This window comes from Nerophis ophidion, linkage group LG18 (genome assembly GCF_033978795.1).
Source record: "Nerophis ophidion isolate RoL-2023_Sa linkage group LG18, RoL_Noph_v1.0, whole genome shotgun sequence".
Classification (NCBI taxonomy): Eukaryota; Metazoa; Chordata; class Actinopteri; order Syngnathiformes; family Syngnathidae; genus Nerophis; species Nerophis ophidion.
Genome location: NC_084628.1, coordinates 16124861 through 16148461, shown reverse-complemented (window position 1 = coordinate 16148461; position 23601 = coordinate 16124861). Strand labels below are relative to the sequence as shown.

Here is a 23601-nt window from a genome sequence, read left to right as displayed (position 1 = left end):
TTGGATTTAATACTAAATTTATAAAACTTTGAAGGACTATATAAAACTAACAATAAAACAATGTGACTTTAACAATTACAATAAATAGATTAAATATATACATATTATATTAATCCAAGCACACATATTTTACCCTCAAATAGAATCTTGCCACCCTCTTTGCCAGTTTTTGATTTATTTTGTTTTGTTTAGTCAAAATAATATGAACTAGTATGAAACTATTTACGATCTAAATATTTTGGATTAAATAAATAATTGATGTATTTCAACAGAAACAATATAATCTAAACCAGATCATTTTTTATTTTTGTTTTATTTTTTGTGTATATATATATATATATATATATATATATATATATATATATATATATATATATATATATATATATATATATACAAAACCTCACAATAATGTCTGATTGAATGGTTAAAACGTTATTACAGATCGACTTAAACATAGGAACACTGAATATTGACAACATCTGAACGTCACACCCCCGCTTGATTGACATATCTTACAATGAAGCGAAACACAACAAAAATGCAACAAACACAGCGAAATATCAACGCCAAGGGTAGAACCCCCCCCCCCCCCCCCCCCCACACACACACACACACACACACACTTACAATCTGATACATCTGATACATCACTAAGTTTCAGAAGTTTGTTGTAAAATTCTTCTTCCGCATCTGTCCCTGACACCCACATTTCAGGCTCTGGAAACGCTCCCCGCCCACACTGCTTGGTGCCTCGTCTGGGCTGCTGTGACTTGAATGACCATAGTAACTCATTAGCTGACTGTAGTAACTATTATATCATGCAAAAGTGCAGATTCCAACAAGTGAAATACTTTGTATAGTTTAAGACTTACATCATAATGGCAGCTACACTTTCCATCTTAAAGGGGAACATTATCACAATTTCAAAAGGGTTAAAAACAATAAAAATCACTTCCCAGTGGCTTGTTGTATTTTTTGAAGTTTTTTTCAAAATTTTACCGGTCCCGGAATATCCCTAAATAAAGCTTTAAAGTGCCTTATTTTCGCTATCTTCGAAACCACTATTCTTTTCCCTGTGACGTCATACAGTGCTGCCGATACAAACAACATGGCGGTTACCACAGCAAGATATAGCGACATTAACTCGGATTCAGACGCGGATTTCAGCGGCTTAAGCAATTCAACAGATTACGCATGTATTGAAACAGATGGTCGGAGTATGGAGGCAGATAGCGAAAACGAAATTGAAGAAGAAATTGGAGCTATTGAGTGAATAGCTATTGACGCTATTCGGCCATAGCGTGGGTGTAGCTAATGAAGTGGCCCATAGCATGGCTGCCTTATTAGCATCGCCGGTAAAATGTGCGGACCAAACGATCAGGACTTTCGTATCTTGTGACACTGGAGCAACTTAAATCCATCGATTGGTAAGTGTTTGTTTCGCATTAAATGTGGGTATCTAGTTTCAAATGTACATACAGCTAGCGTAAATAGCATGTTAGCATCGATTAGCGTAGCATGTTAGCATCGATTAGCTGGCAGTCATGCCGTGACCAAATATGTCTGATTATCACATAAGTCAACAACATCAACAAAACTCACCTTTGTGATTTCGTTGACTTAATCATTGCAAATGCATCTGCAGGTTATCCATACATCTCTGTGCCATGTCTGTCTTAGCATCGCCGGTCAAATGTGAAGACACTCTGGTACATTCAATGGGGGTCTGGCGGCAGATTTCTTGCCAGCGGTGCAGCTTGAATCCCTCCCTGTTAGTGTTGTTACACCCTCCGACAACACACCGACGAGGCATGATGTCTCCAAGGTTTCAAAAAATTGTTGAAAAAATGGAAAATAACAGAGCTGAGACCTGGTGTTTGTAATGTGAAAATGAATATGGCGGGTGTGTTACCTCGGTGACATCACGTTCTGACGTCAGCGCTAAAAGACCGATAAACAGAAAGGCATTTAATTTGCCAAAATTCTACCACTTAGAGTTCGGAAATCGGTTAAAAAAATACATGGTCTTTTTTCTGCAACATCGAGGTATATATTGACGCTTACATAGGTCTGGTGATAATGTTCCCCTTTAAAGATCTAAATGAATTATTTGGGAATGTCCGTCGGGCCACATTGAAAAGCTTAACGGGCCGCATGTGGCCCCCGGGCCTTAATTTACCCATGTCTGGTCTAGCAGGACCCATAATCAGCATTTCCGTTTTCTTAGAGTTAAGATGCAAAAAGTTTCGGTACATCCATCCATCCATTTTCTGCCGCTTATTCCCGTTTGGGGTCATGGGGGGCGCTGGCGCCTATCTCAGCTACAATCGGGCGGAAGGCGGGGTACACCCTGGACAAGTCGCCACATCATCGCAGGGCCAACACAGATAGACAGACAACATTCACACTCTCATTCACACACTAGGGCCAATTTAGTGTTGGCAATCAACCTATCCCCAGGTGCATGTCTTTGGAAGTGGGAGGAAGCCGGAGTACCCGGAGGGAACCCACGCATTCACGGGGAGAACATGCAAACTCCACACAGAAAGATCCCGAGCCTGGATTTGAACCCAGGACTGCAGGACCTTCGTATTGTGAGGCAGACGCACTAACCCCTCTGCCACCGTGAAGCCCAGTTTCGGTACATCCATTGTTTAAATTGATTTAGACACTCCTCCAGGTGACTACAATCAGGCGTGTTGGTCAGCTTTAGAGGCATGTAGAGTTGGGTGTCATCAGCATAACAGTGAAAGCTAACCCGTATTTGCGTATGATCCTGTAAACTCTCCGGGAAAGTCGAGGACTGAAATTCATTTGCAGCCATTTTCTGTCACACCTGGGTGAAGTCTTGTCTGGTTTCTGGGGTCTTGTCACTTCCTGTTTTATTTTGAAATACTAACTTGCCCTTCCTCCTGTATCATTGGTCTGATGTCTATCCTGATTGCCTGATTGTGCCCACCTGTGTCAGCCTCCCTCATGTGTATAAATGTCTCGTCCTCCCTCTGTCCTGTGACCGAATGTTTCGTATCTTCTTGTGCGTACCTCCAGTGTTTCTTTGCCACAGTCTTGTCTTCAGCCACTGTCACGTTTTTGTACCTTTTGATCCACGGGAGATTCTTTGTTTGTAAACTTTTGTCAGGTAAGATTAGCTTCCTAGCATCACCTCCATTGGAGCGCCTTTTGTTGTATTTGCTAGTTTTTGTTCTTAGCCCATTTGAGTTGTTTATATTTTTGTTAGTTTACTGCAGTGTTTTCCAACCACTGTGCCGTGGCACACTAGTGTGCCGTGCGATACGGTCTGGTGTGCCGCGGGAGATTATCCAATTTCACCTATTTGAAACTAAAACACAACACACAGGAAAACAGCAAAAAAAACTCAAAATGGGTCACGGCGTGATGTGACAGGTGGTGACAGTCCACCTACTTTGAGACGAGCTATAGTGATGCATGCTTGGTTATGGTTTAAAGTCATATCCAACAATTGCGACGACTACTTTTTTATTGTCAACTGAGTTTTGTTTTCTAATGATTTCTGCTGGTGGTGTGCCTCCAGATTTTTTCAACACAAAAAATGTTCCTTGGGTCAAAAAAGGTTGAAAAACACTGGTTTAGTGGTCAGGTTGGATCTGTTTTGATAGCCTGTTTTGTTTCTCTCGTTTCGGACCCTTATGACAATAAATAGCTGTTTCTCAAATCCTTCATCTGTGTCCAGAGTCTTGTTCTGGTCGTGATATTTTCAGCTTCTCAGACTGAGGTAATTGAGGTTTTGTCAAAATTCATGCAGTGTTACCACAATACAGTTGCCCTTATAGGTCGTGTTCAGTTTAAGGTTCCTGGACTGAGAACACTGACGTTAACATGTCGCGCAAAATAATAAACGATGTTTTCCGAGACATATTTTTTTCATTGCTGAAAGGTACCAGCGTAGTATTATATGATCCTCTTGAGGTCTTCGAAAGTTTTGGTCCATAGCTGCTTTCAAAGCTGTAGTTACAGTAAAATCTGATCAATATTTTGACGTCCTGTATGTATGTGTTCTTCTCAGATTGATGACCAGCGATGTCTTCACAGTGAGCACCATGCGTGGCACGTGTTCCGGGGCCACGCCCCCTCTCCTCCTCCTCCTCCTCATGGTTCTACTCAAACTGGTTTGCTGTCAAGAGGCTCTCTTAGTGGCAGGTAAGACCGCTCCCTGGTTGTTTGGTTTTGTCTTCTTCGTCTGCCTGTTGTCTTTGCGCTGGTCTGACTCTTGAGCATCTGACACCTTGAATGAATAAAGACCCAGTGTTTATGACACCATCGATAAATACCTACAGTGTTCAAGACATAATTAAAAAATACCTACAGTATTCATGATACCGTCGATAAATACATATGATTTTTATGACACCATGTCATAAATACCTACCGTATTCATGACATCATTGATAAATAGCTGCAGTATTCATAACACAATTGATAAATACTAACAGTGTTATTGACACCAAGGATAGATATCTGAAGTATTCATGACACAATGGATAAATACCTACTGTATTCATGACACATTCGATAAATATCTCTAATATATATGACACAACTGATAAATACGTACAGTATTTATGACACCATAGATTAATACAGACAGTATTCATGCAGTACAATATCATATTGGAGAAACTCCTGATGCAGGTTTGAATTCAAAGGGGGAATGTTTTTACTTCAAATATTCTATCATCAATATGAACAAAGTAGTTCATACGTGTATGAACGTCAACTTAACTTAAACCCCCTAGAACAGGCGTGCCCACACTTTTTCTGCAGGGCAGCTACTTTTTCAATTGACCGAGTCGAAGGAATCTACCTCATTCATATGTATAATTTTATATTTATTATTTATGAAAGAGATGTTTTTGTTAACACGTTAGAGGTGTTTAATGATAACAAGCATTGATTTATTTTGTTTCATGAAGACAAGAATATAAGTTGGTGTATTACCTGATTCTGATGACTTGCATTGTTCGGAATCAGACAGTAGTGCTGATAACGTCCACATTTAATGGAATGGAGGAGGAAAATGTCCTCCTCTCTGTCCAATACGACATGAAAATGGTTAGTTTTTGGCGTCTTATTTGTCCAGCTTCCAAACTCGTTTTTATACATTATGCAAGAAATACATTGACGACCAACTCTGTAGCTTGCTAACTTGTGCACGCTAGCTTTCTGAGACTCTTATTTTGTTAGCTTAGGCAGGATGAAGCAGGGCTTTTTTGTGAAGACAGCAACTGTGCAGTCTGTCATGTTTTCTCAATAATGATCTGGCAGCAGCCAGCGTCATCTCAGAAGCTGTGCCGTTAATGTCAATCAAGTGACGAAAGTGACGTCATAGTAAAGATTGATGATCACAAATTTTTAGCTTTACTTTTTTAATGCTTGGTTTGCGATCGACTGACACACCCTCCACGATCGACTTGTAACTCGCGATCGACGTAATGGGAATCCCTGCCCTAGAAGCTAACCAAAGAAGGATATCCTAGGATGTTTTTAGAGTGGTTAGCTTACCCCTTTAAATGTAAACCCAAATGATTGTAAGCTCACGTTTGCCTTGTGTGGACATTATATTGACCAAAGTCCCCTTTTACCTAATAGACCATTTCTGAAAAAAAATAATTAAATAAAAACTGAGTTTATTTTCTGTTGGCTGACTTTTCAGCCCAAATGAAGTTTCTCAGTAAACACTCCAGGATTTAATTAAGATCCCCTTAAAGTGGTCTTACTCATTAGATGTGGTTAACGTGTAGAAAAAGTGCTGTAGATTGCAAAAAAGATCAAAAGTGCTTCTGGTTCAGTTTTTCTTACCGTCATGTTGACTGAGGCCACATGGGACATACAGTGGACTAAAACTGGATCCCTTTTTCTGTCAGCTGCATTTGGACGACTGTGTGCAGTTTGTGGGGAAAAAAAATGGCTTTAAAAACCAGATATCATCACGTTTTTTGCACTTTAAAGTAAAAGGCATGTCCTGATCAGTATAAAAAAAAACATGTATTAGAAGATAAATAAAACAGAAGATAACGCCTTTATTGTAATTACACATCAGCACAATGAGAGTAGAGTTGTGATGATCCGTTGACTGGATCATGTTTTGTTTTAGTTAAAGACTCTCTTAGTTCTATTTCAGCACCCCTGGGTTTGTGTTTTCTTGGTTGCCATGGGTGCTGATTATTTTCACCTGCCTCTGATTAGTGTTCAGGTGCAAAAAATAATTATGCAAAATATGAGAAACACATGGCAGAATCTTTGAAAAGTCACTGCCTATGACAGGTGTCAGCATAAAAACTATTACCAATTCAATTTAAGGACAGTGTATGGCCCTTGCAGATAATATTTTAGTGGTGTTCATACCTACCATTGTTCTCTGTTTGACTAACTTTAATTGATGTAGCCATTTTTAATATCCCACACTACAGAATCATATAAGTATGTATAATTCTTGCTGATATCGTTACCCATCGACACTCAAGCCTCCAGCAATCGTTATTGTATCGGACGTGTACACTGCAAAAAGTCAGTGTTGAAAAACAAGAAAAAAAAAAAAAAAATTGCGGTATTTTATTTGAACTAAGCAAAGTTATCTGCCAATAGAACAAGAAAATTTGGCTTGTCAAGACTTTCTAAAACAAGTAGAATTAGCTAACCTCAATGATCCCAAAAATACCTTTTAAAATAAGTATAATCTCACTAATAACTGTACAACTATATGAGTATGTATTTTCTATTGTTTCATTGAAAATAAAACCGCAAAGTCCATTTGGCTGTCATCTGTTTTAATATGAGACACAATTGTGTCAAAGTCATGATTTTTATTTTTTTTTAACCTGCTTGAAATAAGAAATTATTACTTTAAAAAAGTAGTTTTATACTTGTGAGTGCTGATGAAACAGCTTTGTAACAGTTGATATTCTAGTTTCAAGCATGTTTATTTAATATAGGTCATAACATCTCAGCAACAAGCTGTTATATCTTACTGAGATCATTTAGGACCAAAACCCTTAAAACAAGTAAAACACTAACATACATAAAATCTGCTTAGAGAGAAGAATTATCTAATCAGACAGAGAAAAAGCAAATTTCACCCTTATTTGAGATATTTAATCTTACTTGGATTTCATTTTTTTCAGTGTACAAGTTATATCAGAACATCCATACTTTAATTTACAAATAAGGGGAACAACACTTTTTGAGAATTTTGCCTGTCATTCACAATGTTTATAGGAGACACGATGAAGTTTTTTTTCGCTTTCTAACAATTAACAAATATTTGTGGCTAATAATACAGCTAATGGGAGCAATCAAGTCTACCTCTAAATTACTTTAAATTTGCATTAAACAAAGTCAACAATAATTCGTTTACATTCCGTAATCTGTATAATATCCAAACTGTAGCAACATTGTTATTGTAAGAGCGAACACTGAGGAACTCTTTTTCAAGTGTAATAACAAATCGGTATTAGCCGTTGAAGCTAACAACAGCAAGAGATAAACTAGTCTCTACGTCAGCGCAAAACACGTTTTAGTTTGTAATGCACAACACAATACGATAGGACTGCAATCTGTACTGACTGAAAAACATGTACAATCATATTACAATACCTGTCAAGTATTAGCCCACATTTCATGTTTTATCTGTACACAGACAGACAGACAGTGTATGTACTGTAGGTGTAATAACATACTTGACGTGCTGCATGTATCATGATCAATATTTACTCGTTGGACAGTTGTGTGTTTGGTCCAGCTGGCCAGGGACGTTTTTCCCGGTTAATAATGGGTAAGCACTCCATTTATATCAAAATAGCTTTGCTTCAAATTCCACATTTTGCAGCTTCGATTCACTTTCACCTCACCCGGTCTGCTCTGCTCTAACGTCTCACTCTTCCTTCCTGATCGCTTCTAGAAGCAGTAGTTCATCCTCCATACATTCAGATTCAAAAATATAAAGTTGTGAATCCTCATTTTTTCTAAATATAGTCGTCTTTGTTGTTTTGTTACCAAGTCTGCCATGATTAGAACACACTCGCGTTTGTATCTGAAAGTAGGAACACACATTGTTGGAAGTGCGCTGCTGTGGAAACGGAAATAAATGCGGCAAATAATTAATTCCGGTACTGTACATATTACATATTGTTATGAACATGTCTGTTACTACAGTATATAAACACTTGCAGTGTGTATACAAATCGTTGATGGAGTGTTTTGAACGGTGACTACCATTAGCCACATCTTCCAAGTGTATTTTATCTTTAAAACCCCCCAAAAAAGATGTGTTCTTGTCTCTCATGATTGTGAACGATAGGCAAAATTTTAAAAAGTGGAGTTCCCCTTTAGGAGTGTTGTACATTTTTGACTTGCTGAATTTTGCTGAGTTCTTAGTTTTGGTTGAAGGGATTCTCAATGTTAGCATCTTAAAGTATTTATTTTTGTTATTATCACCTCTTATCTCTTCTGTGGACTGCTTTCCCAGAGAGTATCATCTGCTCAGCTACCCACAAACATATTGAACCATTAGACTGTCCTTTTCCCCCCAAAGCATCTAATTAAGTGCTTGTCTGGGCTAGTGATGATTGATTGGATCTTCCACTAATGACTCGGTGGTACATTTGCACGGCCAGGAGTAAGGTGCGTAAATTCAAACTAAACCTCTCCTTGACTCATCATTTTGGTGACAAATAGGCTCAATCATCATTACAATTCCGAAAGGGGCATTAAAGTAACTCCATTTTAGAAATATAGCATAACTTCTGCAAAGCTTGCCACTCTGTATTCACCTTGCACACTGTAGCCCGGGGGTGATTAAATATGTGGTTAATACGGCACCGCGAGAGCATTGAATTACGCAGGAGCCACGCTGACCTTTTTAAATTACACAACCAATTGTGCAAGACCGGCCCAGGAAGTCTATAACGGGTTCTGTCAAGGCGACGGAGCCCGCGGGAGAACGGAAGCGCCTCCGCTGTGCTGACTTCCATAAGGAATGGTCTGCGCTTATTTTCTAAATCTTTAAAGCTGTTTATACAAAAACTGGGCAGTTTTGACTTACTGAACCGTGGCCTTAAAACCGAGGTCTGTACCGAGCCGTGACGATGGCGTACGGTTGCAGTGCACTCCTAGTCTGCACTAGGGTTGTACGGTATACTGGTACTAGTATAGTACTACGATACTGTTTAATCATATTCGGTACTATGCCGCCTCTAAAAAATACCGGTCCGCTTCCCTCCCGCACCCCCGTCATCGCCTCTTGTAATTGCTGGTTTACGAGCAGACGAGCATGTTCGGCAGCGCACAATCACGGAGTACTTACAGCAGACACAGTGTGTAGAAAGAAAAAGGAAAACTCACGCATTTTGGCTTAAAAACTAACGATAAATGTGAAGTTATAACACTGAAACACCCACCGGAAGAGGTGCTTTAAGACATGGCTAGCTAGCTAGCGGCTAAAGTCCTGCCGTTGTCGGTAGTGTTTTAGCTACTTCTAAGTCACTAATCCTCGCCTACATGGCGACAAAGTAAGTTTCTTACAAGTATACAGGAATAGCTAAAAACGCTTGAGAAGATACCGTAGCTCACCAATGTCAAAATGTAAAAAAAAAAAAAATGCCATTGGTGGATGTACACCTTCCATCCACTGTAATGATACCAAGTATATAGTACAATATCTCTTCGATACTACTATGGTTAAGTCAATATTTTTTGGCATCACAACATCTTCTTTCGTTTGTTTATAAACTCAGGAAATATGTCCCTGGACACATGAGGACTTTGAATGTGACCAGTGTATAATCCTGTAACTACTTGGTATCGGATTGATACCCAAATTTATGGTATCATCCAAAACTAATGTAAAGTATCAAGCAGAAGAATAAGTGATTGTTACATTTAACAGAAGTGTAGATAGAACATGTTAAAAGAGAAAGTAAGCAAATATTAACAGTAAATGAACACGTACATTAATCATTTGTTTTCTAGCACTTTTCCTTAATAATTTTGACAAAATAATAGAATGATAAATGACACAATATGTTACTGCATATGTCAGAAGACTAAATTAGGAGCCTTTGTTTGCTTGCTTACTATTAAAAGATAAGTTGTCTTGTATGTTCACAATTTTATTTAAGGACAAACTTGCAATAAGAAACATGTTTAATGTACCCTAAGATTTTTTTGTTAAAATAAAGCCAATAATGCATTTTCTGTGGTACTTTTTATTTAGAAAAGTACCGAAAAATATCAAAATAATTTTGGTCCTGGTACCTGATACCAAATTATTGGTAATGGGACAACTCTACTGTAGTCGGAACTATAAGAACCGTATCTGACACCTTGGCTACTGCCATGTCTTCTTTGTTTGCAATGGACAACACGACACAATTCAAACTTTCATTTTAGTTCAGCACTGACGGGACTTCTTACGTCTCAATAGCGCTGTCTTTAAAAAAAAAAGTCAGAGTCAGCACTTTGTCTCCGCCGATAGCTGAAGGTCGTCGCTAATCTAATGAAGTATGAAGTCCAATTTTGGCATCAGTTGCAGTCTGCGAGAGAGAAGTCCAAAACTCACTGGCAACCAAGCTTGGCAAAGCAAACACCAGAGCTCTTTACTGATGACAAAAGTCCAACTTGAAATATAGTCTAAACGTGTCAACACATTGTTTTTATACTGTATAAATAAATATGTTATATTTTGTTGTTGAAATATGTTTTGAAAAATGTAGACCTAAAACATTTTACTAATGAATAATATTGGACTTTTTCTGGTGGAAAATTGAGATGGAGATAAACACAAATAATATTACCTTAGAACAGGGCTATCTGACTGGGGGACCGGCCCCTCGAGTTCCGTTCAAAACTTGGAAGCCATTTTTGCATCAAATTCTTAGAAATCATGAGAATGCGCCTGGGCTATTCACCCCAATAGAGATGAAGTGCTTTGAGAGGATAGTCATGTCACACATCAAGAAGACCATCCCAGACACACTGGACCCTCTATAGTTTGCCTACCGGCAGAACCGGTCCACTGAGGATGCAGTCAAGACCGTCATCCACACCACCCTCACCCACTTAGAGGGCAAGGACACCTATGCCAGGCTATTATTCATCGACTACAGCTCTACTTTTAACACGGTCATCCCACAAAACCTCACTGCTAAACTCCTCACTGTTGGTCTTACACCAACTCTCTGTGACTGGGTCCTGAACTTTCTCACAAACCGGCCCCAGTCAGTCAGAATCGGCAACCAGACATCAGGCACAAAGGTTCTAAGCATAGGGACCCCCCAAGGCTGCATGCTGAGCCCCCTACTGTACGCCCTCTTCCCACACGACTGTGTGACCGCCCAGAACAACACCAGTATCATCAAGTTTGCAGATGATACTACGGTCATCGGACTGATCACCGGAGGAGCTGAGGCAGCATACAGAAGGGAGGTAGCAGAACTGGTGGCCTGGTGTCAGGATAATAATCTCTCCTTGAACACAGACAAGACCAAGGAGATGATTATTGACCCACGGAGAAGGAGTGCAAAGTACACACCTTTGTACATAGGGGGGACAAAGGTGGACAGGGTGAAAACCTTTAAATTTCTCGAGACCCGCATCAGCGACGCCCTCACCTGGGATCACAACACCCAACAAACAATAAAAAAAGCCCAGCAGCGGTTGTACTTCCTAAGAAGGCTGAGAACATTTGGTATGCCACCCAAAATTCTCAGCAACTTCTATAGAAGTACGGTTGAGAGTGTCCTTACCAGCTCAATCACGGTCTGGTATGGAAACTGCACTGCTAAGGACAGGAAGGCACTCCAGCGAGTGATTAAAACTGCTCAGTACATATCAGGAGCAGCCTTCCCCTCACTACAGGATATGTACTCTACCAGGGCCACCAGGAGAGCTCACAACATCATAAAGGACAGTACACACCCCCAGCACAGTCTCTTCAGCCTCCTACCATCAGGCAGACGATACAGGAGCATGAAATCCAGGACTAAGAGATTGACAAACAGTTTCTACCCACAGGCCATCAGGCTTGTGAATGCTAACTTGTGAATGTTAGCTCCCACCCCCCCCGTCTTTACTTTTGTCTTTTTAAACAAAAGACCGCTACTTTGACCACCCCCGAACTGTGAACCATCACTGTAGACACCTTTCACATTTGATCACTAAAGACACTTTAACTGCTGCTGTGACCCAAGGTTACCTCCATATTTATACTGTTGACTGTCAACCAGAATGTGCAATAATGTTATGTTACTTCCTGTGCCTTGTATATACATATTTATTTTTAGCTAAGTACCATGCGACTTGTTGAAGGGTGGACTAGCAAAGTAAGATTTTCATTGTACGGCAAACTGTCTAACTGTGCATATGACAATAAACGATCTTGAATCTTTATAGGGGAACTTGGACCGCTGTAAACACACTGGCAGAACTTCGCATTGACATTTTAACCTTTGCGAACGAACACACAACACTTGGGTCCAAATTTGTGATTTACATAACCTTGGCGTTCCTCAAGGCACCCCTTTTAAGTTCTCTCTTGTGAGCATTACATTTTTTTCCCGTAATGTGATTTATGCAACTAAGGTTTTGCTGTAGCTTGTTTACCTCAGATGCAGTCAGTAGTCATCTGTTCAACTTCTGTAGTTACACTACTGGTGTTCCTCAAGGTTCCCTTTTAGGTCCTCTGTTTGTCATCATGGGCTATTTAACAGGTGGCCGGTGAGTTCGGTTAAAAAAACTTGACTCACAATTTTTGCAGCAAATTTTTCAAAACACTGAATTGCTTAAAAAAGAGAAAACGGCATGATAAGACGCAATGTCTGGAATCAATTGTTCTTTTGGCGAAATTACCATTTTTAGTCGGTGGTTTTATACACACCAAAATTGTAAACTCAATCATGTTCTTGTCACATTTTTTGCACATTTTATGCCTTTCCTTTCAGTTACTTCAATTTAATAAATAAAGCAAAAACATAATATTAACAATTATTGTCAACATAACAATTTGTGCATAATATATTAATTTAGACATACAAATTGTAATATTCTGCGATGAGGTGGCGACTTGTCCAGGGTGTGCCCCGCCTTCCGCCCGATTGTAGCTGAGATAGGCGCCAGCGCCCCCCGCGACCCCGAAAGGGAATAAGCGGTAGAAATGGATGGATGGATGGATTGTAATATTATGGAATCTCTCTTAAATTGTTTGCATATTTTAATTTAATTTCATTGTAGATTTTTTTTCTTATATTTTAAATTTGAACATACTACAGATCGATTGAAAAATAATTGGATTCAATACTTAATTTATAAAACTTGGAAGGACTATATAAAAAAATGTGACTCTAACAATTACAATAAAACATTTAAATACATACATATTTTATTAATCCGAGCACACATATTTTGACCTCAAAAAAGAATCTTGCCACCCTCTTTGCCAGTTTTTGTTTTGTTTTACCATATTCAAAATAATATGAACTATTATGAAACTATTTACAATCTAAATATTTTGATTATTTATTTTTTTTCAACAGAAACAATATAATCCAAACCAAATAATGTTTTGTTTAGTTTTATTTTTTGTATGTGCGGATATATATATATATATATATATATACTTTATGAATCTATCCACGATTTAAATATTTTAAATATACACAATTTGTATTGTCAACAGGCTCCTGGTAACATTCTTTGGCAATGTTAGTGGTAATTTAATATTTAAAAAAAATGATAATATAAAGTATGAAACTATTCATAATTAAATATATAAATAATTTCATAATGTAAATAAACAAACATTAAAATCAACAAGATCCTCAAAACATTCTTTGTAGATTTTAATTAAATTCTATTGATATTTTTTAATAAAAAAATTATATGAAAATGATGTGAATTATATGTTGAATCTTAAGAGGGTCTTTGTAACATATTTTGCAAATTTTGGTCAGATTTTCTTTTTTCTTTTTAATATTTAGAGAAATATCTTAAATACCATAAAAATAGCATGAATATATTTAGACTTAAAATATCTTAGATGCATATATAAAATCCATTATGACAGCATTCAACTTGTGCAATATAAGTATGAATTTATTAAAACCACAATAATTCAGGAAATTCTTAAATGCATCTTACTATAGTAAAAAAAAAAACGGTGTGTATTTTCCTGTCTGCTTTTAAAATAAGATGTGTATGTAGTAATACCTTAACAAAGAAAACAAAAAACCTGTCAGCCATCCTCGTTTGGGCAGAATTGTGGCTCTCAATATTGTTTACAGCGTACCACAGTATCCCCTCCTCCTCTCCTGTATCCTGGGGGTGCTTATGGTCTCTTACTTCCAGTCTGCCGCCATTTAATTACACCGTGGTCCACGAGACCTGCACACTTCCTCATCACGCTCCATCCACCCTCAGGCTATCTTTTAATGATGAGGAATCGGCTCTAGGAGCGTTTATTATCATCAGTATACACTACTCGGTGTGTCCAAGGAGGCCTCGGCTGCTACCCTGTTGTTCTCTTTATTTTTCATCTTTCATTCTTGCTGTTGCTCTGAGGCTTGAAATTGGATGTCCTGAAGTTGAGCGCCTTTTTTCCACATGCACCCACTGTGTTGCTTTTTTTTTTTTAGGAGACAAACACTTTTTGTGATGGAAGGGTGAGAATATGGAATGTCACAAAGCCTCTAAATTGGAACTCTCATTAGACAACCTCATTATCAAACATGGGAAGAATCTTTTCTTCGACAATTTGATTTATTTCGGCTTGCAGTTGAATGAAAAACTTGGGCATTTATAAAACAATGAAAATGTCATTAAATCCAACATTATTGCTCTTAAATGGAAGAAATGACATTTAAATTGAAATGGTGTGCTGTGCGTGCGCGTCGCAGTTTATTGATTTCCATAGAGACACAGCACGGGCATCCCTGTGTCTTTTAACCCTGATTCTCATTCACTCTCACCCCAACACCCAGGCGCGCACACACACGCACACACACACACGCACACACACATTCTTGTATTTACCTTCTTGAGACTTCCGAAAAATGCCTACCTCTTTAGGACCACCCTTTGTAAATCTATAAAGATTTGTATTTCCATCATTAATATATACTTACTATGCAAATGCAAAAAAGCTTGTTGAGTTGGAATTTCACAATAAAAAGGTTACTATTTCACAAGAAAAACTTGGAATTTTGGCAGTATTATAATAAAAGTTGTCATTTTACTCAACGCAATTCAAAATTTTACAAGAAAAACTGAAAAGTTGTGCAATGTTATGATAAAAGTTGGAATTTTGCTCAATAAGAGTCGCAATTTTACAAGAAAAACTTAACATTTTGTAAATTTTATGAAAGGAGTCGTAATTTTACTCGACAAGTCACAATTTTATAAGAAAACTTTAAAATGTTGGCGATATTATAATAATCCGAATTTTACTTAGCTTAAGTATGACAAAAGTAATTTTACTCCAAAAATTTCACTGTTTTACAAGATCAAAAAAATTGGCAATGTTGCGATAAAAGTCAGAATTTTATGACACATTTTGAATTTAAAAATTTTAATTTTACAGTCAAATGTTCTCAAATATTGCATTATCACAAACAAAATATGAGAAATTGTTCCCAATTTGTTTTTTTTTTGTTTTTTTAATTGTGGCCAAAGGGGGCGCATTACAATTTCTGACACACACTTGTTATTACATATATTGGCCAAAGGGGGAGAACTTTTAAAACCGAAACATGAAAATAATTTGAAAATTCCCTTCTTTTGGGACCACCCTAATTTTGATAGATTTTACCACCAGAGGTGCAAATTAAACATTGTCTATTATATTCAATGGTTTCCTCTACTGGGACCATGATTTCAGTCCTAACTTGTTCACTGGTCCTCATATGGAAGGTAATTCTCCTTATTAATGTCTCAAGAAGGAGAGAAATACAAGAACACACACACACACACACTCGAGGGGGTTGTGCTGAGGGACTGCAGCAGAGTGTCATCCCGCAAATGAATTTCTCCTCACATCCCTCTCTCCATTAAAGACACCATTTGTCTTTGAAGCACTTTTTTCAAATGTCCGCTCTCAATACGTAATAGTTTACAATTTGTCGTATGGACGCAGTGCACCTCCCCTAGCTTGTTGTAACAATGTAATAACTGTACACTTTTGCAGAAGAGGCACTATCAAATTCATCACGCAAACGGCAGCAGCCATTTTTGATTCAGTTGTGATGTATCCACGTCCCATGTTCACACAAATGACCGTTTTTATACGTCTACAGCAGGGGTGTGCAACTCATTTTAGCTCAGGGGCCACATGGAGGGAAATCTGTGCACAAGCAGGCTGGACTATTAAAATCATGGCATTGAAACAAAAAAATAGACATCTTCAGAATGTTTTCCTTAATTGTCTTACTTTGGCCAAAAATTAAAACACATTCTGAAAATATTAAATTTAGAATATGGAAAAAAAATACTGGCAGTGGTAAAGTTAAGATCAACGAAGGAAAGAAGAAAGTGAATTAAAATGTTTAACTCAATACAAATGTGTATAGAAATGTGTTTTGTATTTTTTTTTTAATGCCATCCATCTTCTTCCGCTTATCCGAGGTCGTGTCGCGGGGGCAGCAGCCTAAGCAGGGAAGCCCAGACTTCCCTCTCCCCAACCACTCAGTCATTTGTTTTAATAAATTAAGTCTTTTTCCAAAACACAATATAGAATGTGAGATCTAACAGGATAATGCATACATTAGGGCTGGGCGATATATCGATATATACGATATATCGCGGGTTTGTCTCTGTGCGATATAGAAAATTACTATATCGTAATATTCGAGTATACATTCTCACGCAGGACTATTAGCTGCAGGCGTACACTTCAGGCTCTCCTCGCTCTTTCCTGTGTCTCCTTCTCGCAGACAAGCAGGCTCAAATTCTTACGTACGTCACATACTGTCCCGTCATCCGTCAAATACACGCCCTCACAGAGCAGAGACGTAACGGCGTGGCTAACGTTACCTGCTAACGTAGCCGCACGAGAGAAAGATGCTGCGGATCTGGTAACAAAGGAAGGAAGACTTAATTCCAAATAACAACAGCAGGGTTTCCATCGTTTGGCGGTGGTTGGGCTTCAAGTGGGAATATGTCGAACAGACAACCGTAATTTGTCAAGTGTGGCGGGGGTAAAAGCGTTGCTATAAAAAGTAGCATTACTGCTAATATGTAACATCATTTGAAAAGTCACTTGCTAGAGAATGAAGAGAATTTCATAACCATAATAACATACCACATAGTGAAGGACGAATACTATTTGATTTGTGCGTGCAAAACAGCAACAGGTGGCTGTGGCCTGCGGGCTGGTTCTAATACTAATCAAATATCATCCATACCATAGGCCAGAGGTGTCCAAACATTTTCCAGCAAGAGACACATAAAGAAAAAAATGAAGGATGTGAGGGCCGCTTTTAAACTTTTTGTATATGAAAAGTACTCAAACCAAAACAATGCAGGTGAACGTATGCTAACATTTTAAAAACACTTTTACATCTTGGCTTTGTGTTATAGATAACAAAGCAATAAAATCATTCATGATTATTTTAATAATGATTGTATTTGTATTTATGTTAACTGTGCTCTAAAGTAAGCTTGTATTTACTAATGTTGCTATTATACTGCCAACTTAAATGCTTCTGAGGGCTTTAGTACACTGAAAAACATGTTTCACAAAAAATGTGTACACTTTTTCCATCATGACAGGACACACGGAAATCATCAAAGACCTTATATAGGAAGACGCTCTATTTTGGTTTGCAGGTCCCATTTTGGGGGGATTTGGTCCCGTTGAATTTTTCATAGTTTTTTGTTGTAATTTGGGAACTGTTGAGTTTGTCTATAGAATGTGTTGCGGGCCAATAAAAATGGCCCCCGGGCCACACATTGGACACCCTTGCCATAGGCCATAGATAATTTATTCACGGGCTTGATCTGGCTCGCGGGCCTTGACTTTGACTTATAGGGTCTACAGAACACCATAATTGTGCGAATTAAATTTTCAAACTAATATAGAATCATTTTCCTGGAAATTTTTTGTTTCATAATATAAAATTATAAAAAAAAAAATCCTGCAGATTTTTGTGTAGTTTAGTTCTTTAGTTAACTTTTTCTATTTTAAATTTATTTTAAGGTTTTTTCTTTAAGATATAATTAAATAGTATGAACGTATTTACAATCAAAATATTTTTCTTAAATACATAATTATATACACAATCACAAAAGTAATGAAAAAAACTTTGAAAGGTAAAAATGATTTTTACGTATACAACATGAGCTGTTTTCAGATGTTTCTGTTGCGTTTTTAGGTTTGACGTCGAAGCAAAGAGCTAAAATGTCGTATAAATCTGCCGTATAAACGAGTACCTGAAATGTCCTATTTTTTTATTTTTTGGGGGTTGAAAACTGTGTTCTGTTAGCGAGTAACACGCCTCAAAAAATTATAGACATATTTTCTTCAAACTTTCAGGAAAGTTTTGAAATGGGATAAGGAACATGTCATTACAATTTGGGGTGAATAAGTGATCTGGGCCATTTATTTCCCTAAGTTTGCGTTACGATACTTTATCTACGTGTGTGTTTATGCAAGGGGCCACGCCTCCGCCCACAGAGTCAAAAAGATTGGGTGACAGACAACAGTGTTCTGTCTATTATGTTTGTTGTAGTTCTTCTATGTTCAAGTCTATTTCTGTTTCAGCGCTTTTTTGTGTTCTGGTCGCTAGGAGCACTGAGCATACACACCAGTTTCTGTCGTGTGACTAGTGTCCCCACCTGCTACCGCCACTAAACATGCCCCGTTATACTCCTGTCTCGCCGCTCACTCGGCGCAGGTCTATTATTCGCTGTTGGTGGCAGTTTGCGTGCTTGTTACCTTTTTAAACTACGGCTTTGTTTTTCATTTCATCATGCTAAACTAAGTTATTTTCTTGGGCTTCCTGTGCTTCTCCTCCTGGGGGTTTTGCCTCATCATTGGAATTAAAAGATTCTCCTGCTTCTGCCACTTCCTCTCCCGTCCAAAAGCAAAACCCAGTAACTCAATTTTGGTCAAAACTGAGCTGATAATAATTTTTGAGTTCCTAGGTGATATGCTTTACATTAGTGTATGCAAGATTGTAATTCGTTCCGTAAGTAAGCTGTTACGCGCATGGCAGGACCTAGCAACTACCACATAACCGCATAGATACAACAGAAAAACCTAGTATCTCAAGGGACCAATTGGAGCTTCTTTGTCAGTCGCCTGATTGTCTTTAATGAGACATTTGCACGAATGGGAGCCGACGGTCAACCTGATTATGTGATATTATGGCATGAGGGGATATTTGGAAGATTGGCCCAGGACGTTGCAAGCACCTTCATTAAATGTATTGTTCTTGATTCTTCCCCTTGCATACTCTTTTGGGCAGATAACTGTGGAGGTCAAAATAAAAACTGGTCGCTGTACACGGCTCTTGCCCAATGTGCAAATGCAGAATGGGGGCCCACCCGAGATTGTGATAAAATATCTGGAGAAAGGGCACGAGTTCATGAGAGCAGATTCAATCCATGGCTTAATCGGCAAGAAAATGAAAGCTCAAGAAAACTATACGTTTGACTTTGTAGATCTTTGTAAGACAGCATCAAGATGGATTGGTTTTCCTTTGTTTTCGCAAAATCAGCTAGAAGTGAGTTACTAGGTTTTGCCTTTGGACGGGAGTCCTGTCTTTCTGTGTTTACTTCGTTTCTTTCATTCAACTGTAGATAACTCAAAACTGTATGGAAGGAGTTCCAGCGAACTTTTAGGAAATGTTCGAAATGGTACCATACCATGAATTGATTAACGTGGACCCAGACTTAAACAAATCGAAAAACTTATTCGGGTGTTACCATTTAGTGGTCATTTGTACAGAATATGTACTGTACTGTGCAATCTACTAATAAAAGCTTAAATCAAAGGTATAAGAAAAAAGGCATTACAGTTTCGGGGGCAGATCTGAATCATTTACGGTTTGCATCATAAACTTATGTGCGTATGCTTGCGGAGCCGCCTCAGACAGTGGATGACTGACAAGAGGGTTCAATCACTCTTATTTTTGTTGTATATTCCTCAAAAATGTATGGGTGGATTTTGATGGAACTTGCATTACATGTCAGAAATTGGATAAGGAACAAGTGCTTACATTTGTGGCCTTATCTGGATCATTTTGTTACTGAAATGTAATCCAGTGATAATGACACACACCTCAGCGCGGATATTTGTTGGTTTTGATTTGGAGAAGGAGCCTCTGATGACTAATCTGTGTATTTTGTGCAAATTGAAAGATCCCTAAGGCCCTTTCTACACTAAGGTTATCCAAGGTAAATCCCACCTAACCTTATCCTTGTTCACACACACACAATGGTCGTCTAAGACCCCCTCCGTCCGCCGTGCGCCGGCGCAACACAACCTAGTACGCAGGCGCCAGTCATAGTCACCTCTGACCTAGAAATGTATTCTTACCCTGTGTTTCAATGTAGACTATTGCCACATTTCTTTTAACAGTAAAACTTGCTTGCCTCACCATCAGCAGCTGTTAGACTATTGTAGTGAATCACACCTGAGCCATCATACATGAATCAAATCTTTAATGGACATGTGACAGTAAACAATGTGATAACATTTTACAACAACCATAGATATCGAGTCAGGACACTGTGCTTGTCGGCTGAAATTGGCGGTCGTGCTTGACGGCTGCAACCACTTCATGGCTTCACAATAGTTATGGAGTACAAAACTAGACGTTGAGTAATCACTCGACATACACTGATAGTCTGCTTTGCCAGTCCAAATGTATTCGCTGTTTTTCGTAGTCTGTTGTCTCCCCTTCGACAAATGGATAAAGTTTTTCATTAAGTAAAATCACAGCTGACCTCGACATTCGAAAGTTCTCTTGCCTTTCCTGTGGCACAACACACTCGGTGACAAACATATCCCACCAGGCTGCCGTTCTTCCAGGCCTTATCCAAAACCATCGCTTAACATTGCTAAGTTGCCGTCTGAGATGTGTTGTATCCGTAATAGCTGCAATCGCCCGTTTCCTTCTCTTTAAGGTATTCATGAGTGATTTTCCACACGTGCATGTCTGTATGACTCGCCTCAATCTTTCTGATGTCACTTCCTGTGTGGGGCGTGGTCTTTCTGGCCTCACTTCTTCTTTGTCGGAGGAGGGGGACGATTTAAGGTCCCCTTAAATTGTCCCGTTTAAGGGGGACCTTAAACGGGACAATTTTTTAAGGTCCCCCTCCTCTGACAATTTTTTACACAGGTAATTCAGCCGTCTATTTCTTGAATAGCTGGCTCTTAGCTTTGTATGGACTCACTGATCGTTTACAAAGTGAGTTCAGAGAGGAAGTGACGCCTGAAAGACCCCGCCCACACAGGAAGTGACGCCAGAAGTAACGCTCCCACACAGAAAGTGACGCCGGAAGGTCTGCGCCCCACACAGGAAGAGACGTAGAAAGAATGCACCAAAACCAGCTTCATAATAAGATGGAGGCGGATCATGCAGACATTCCCGTGTTTCTCCTTCTACATGTACAGGCGCTTTTGGAAATCACAAATCAATACCTTAACCCTTGTGTAAAGTTCATATTGTTGTTACTCAGCCAGCATTTGTGGGTTTGATGGACCCGTTTTATTTTGTGGCTTTTAATGCCTCCACAATCAAACACTTTTATGTCAAAATACTGAACAGATGTTTATTGGGATAAGGTTAACATCTGTTCAGTATTTTAACATAAAAGGTTTGTTAAAATAATGAACATATGTTTATTGAGATGAGGTAAACATCTGTTCAGTATTTTAACATAAACATTTGATTTTGAGGCATTAAAAGCCACAAAATGCAACGGGTCCATCAGACCCGCAAACACTGGCTGAGTAACAACAATATGAACGTTGCACGGAAAAATTCTCTGCCAGTTTCTGCATCCCACAGGGATTCTTCTTTTGTGTTTCTGCACCTGCGGATGCGTATTAGGTCGCGTTGCAACGGCAGACAGAGGGGGGCGGGGGTCTAAACGGTGGCATGGTTGTGTGTGGACACAGATAAGGTTGGGTGTGGTTCTTCCTGGATAACCTTATCCGGCTTAGTGTAAATGGGGCTTAAGTGCAATGTTTTTTTGATAGAGGCCAAAGGAGATTCGGATGCAAATATACCCAAGAAGCTTTATCTCAATTGGATTTGAACTTTAAAGCCTCCGTCAGCGGCTATTCTGCGTTTGTCATTTTAAACGGCACCTCACAATTGTGAGCTCTATTTCCCATGCTGCACCCTCATCTCCCAGCGCTTCCCATTTGAGACCAGATATTGGAGGTGATCCCTCCATTCTGGCGACTGGCCATTTTAAATGGAGGCTATTTCAGCTCTTTCATTTGTCAATCAGTCTGAAGGGTCCGTCTGTAATTGTCAGCGTAAGCCGCCTCCCCTACCCCCACCACCCTTCTTTGCCCAGTACGCCGTCCAGCGTTTTTGCATGTGAAAGGATCCTGAGCGCTGAATTAATGCCTAGAATGCCCTTTGTCTCTGTCGCTTTGCTGTCTGCTGCCAGGAGACGTGCTGACAATCGATGAGGATGAGGCGAGTCAAAAGGCACTTTCTGACTTTACCAACTCTATAAAAAGCCACAAAGTATATACAATAATAATTTCACAGTGAGAAAAAAGATATTTGTTTTTCTAAACTTTATGTACAGTGCAAGTCAATTCAGATTTTTTTTTTGCCCATATGTGACCTGTATCAGTTTTCTGTCATGCCAATGTAAACACCACAATTCCAATTTTTTTCAAATCCGATCCAGGCCTTTTTCATATGTGGATGTAAAGCATATGTATATGTATATATGTGTATATATATATGTGTGTCAAGTTATGTTTGTTTGTTTGTGTTCTCCCCTAACTTGAAAAGGGTTTTGATATTTTGACCAGGAGTTTCACTGGGACTTCACTCCTTGTTTCAATCCAATGATGAGACAAATCTTTGTTTCTCCTTTTATTTTGGACTTGATTGTCTCTTTTTTTCATTGAATAACTGTAAGGTGAAAAACCTTTGAAAAAGGTGGACAAATACAAAAGCAATTAGGGACAAATACTGTATAAACAAATTACAATAAAGCATTTTTAAAGTAAACGTGTTTCCAAAAGTACATATAGTGACCCTTCACAGCTTGGATTTGACATTTTAAACATTTAACAACCAACCACTTGGCAATTAAAATAAATCCAACATATCAAATCCAAACATCAAAATAATATAAAGTCATCTCACTGTGAGCCACCCTGGTCTCTGTAAACAGTTGTCACTTCTGTATTTGGTCAATTCTCCTGGAGCAGTGTTTGTTGGCCTCTTCTGTATTTGGTAATTTGTACTCGAGCAGTGTTTGTTGGCCTGACGTTTGAGCTTGAGCTGCAGACTTAAAAGGAGTGGATTTGATTGCTTCAGGTGAGAGCCTTCCTGATTAGTGAGGGTCTTCAGCTGTTGGGATTTTGTGTCTGTA

At 38.7% G+C, this 23601-nt stretch overlaps 1 long non-coding RNA gene across 1 annotated transcript in view; it reads left to right on the top strand.

The window, feature by feature from the left end:
• The window catches only part of LOC133536785 (uncharacterized), a 208731-nt gene that overhangs the window by 167177 nt on the left and 17953 nt on the right, over positions 1–23601 (top strand). Inside the window, exon 3 of the long non-coding RNA XR_009802545.1 lies at positions 4049–4182. This is a non-coding gene — a long non-coding RNA (uncharacterized LOC133536785). The remainder of the gene's footprint in view (positions 1–4048; positions 4183–23601) is intronic.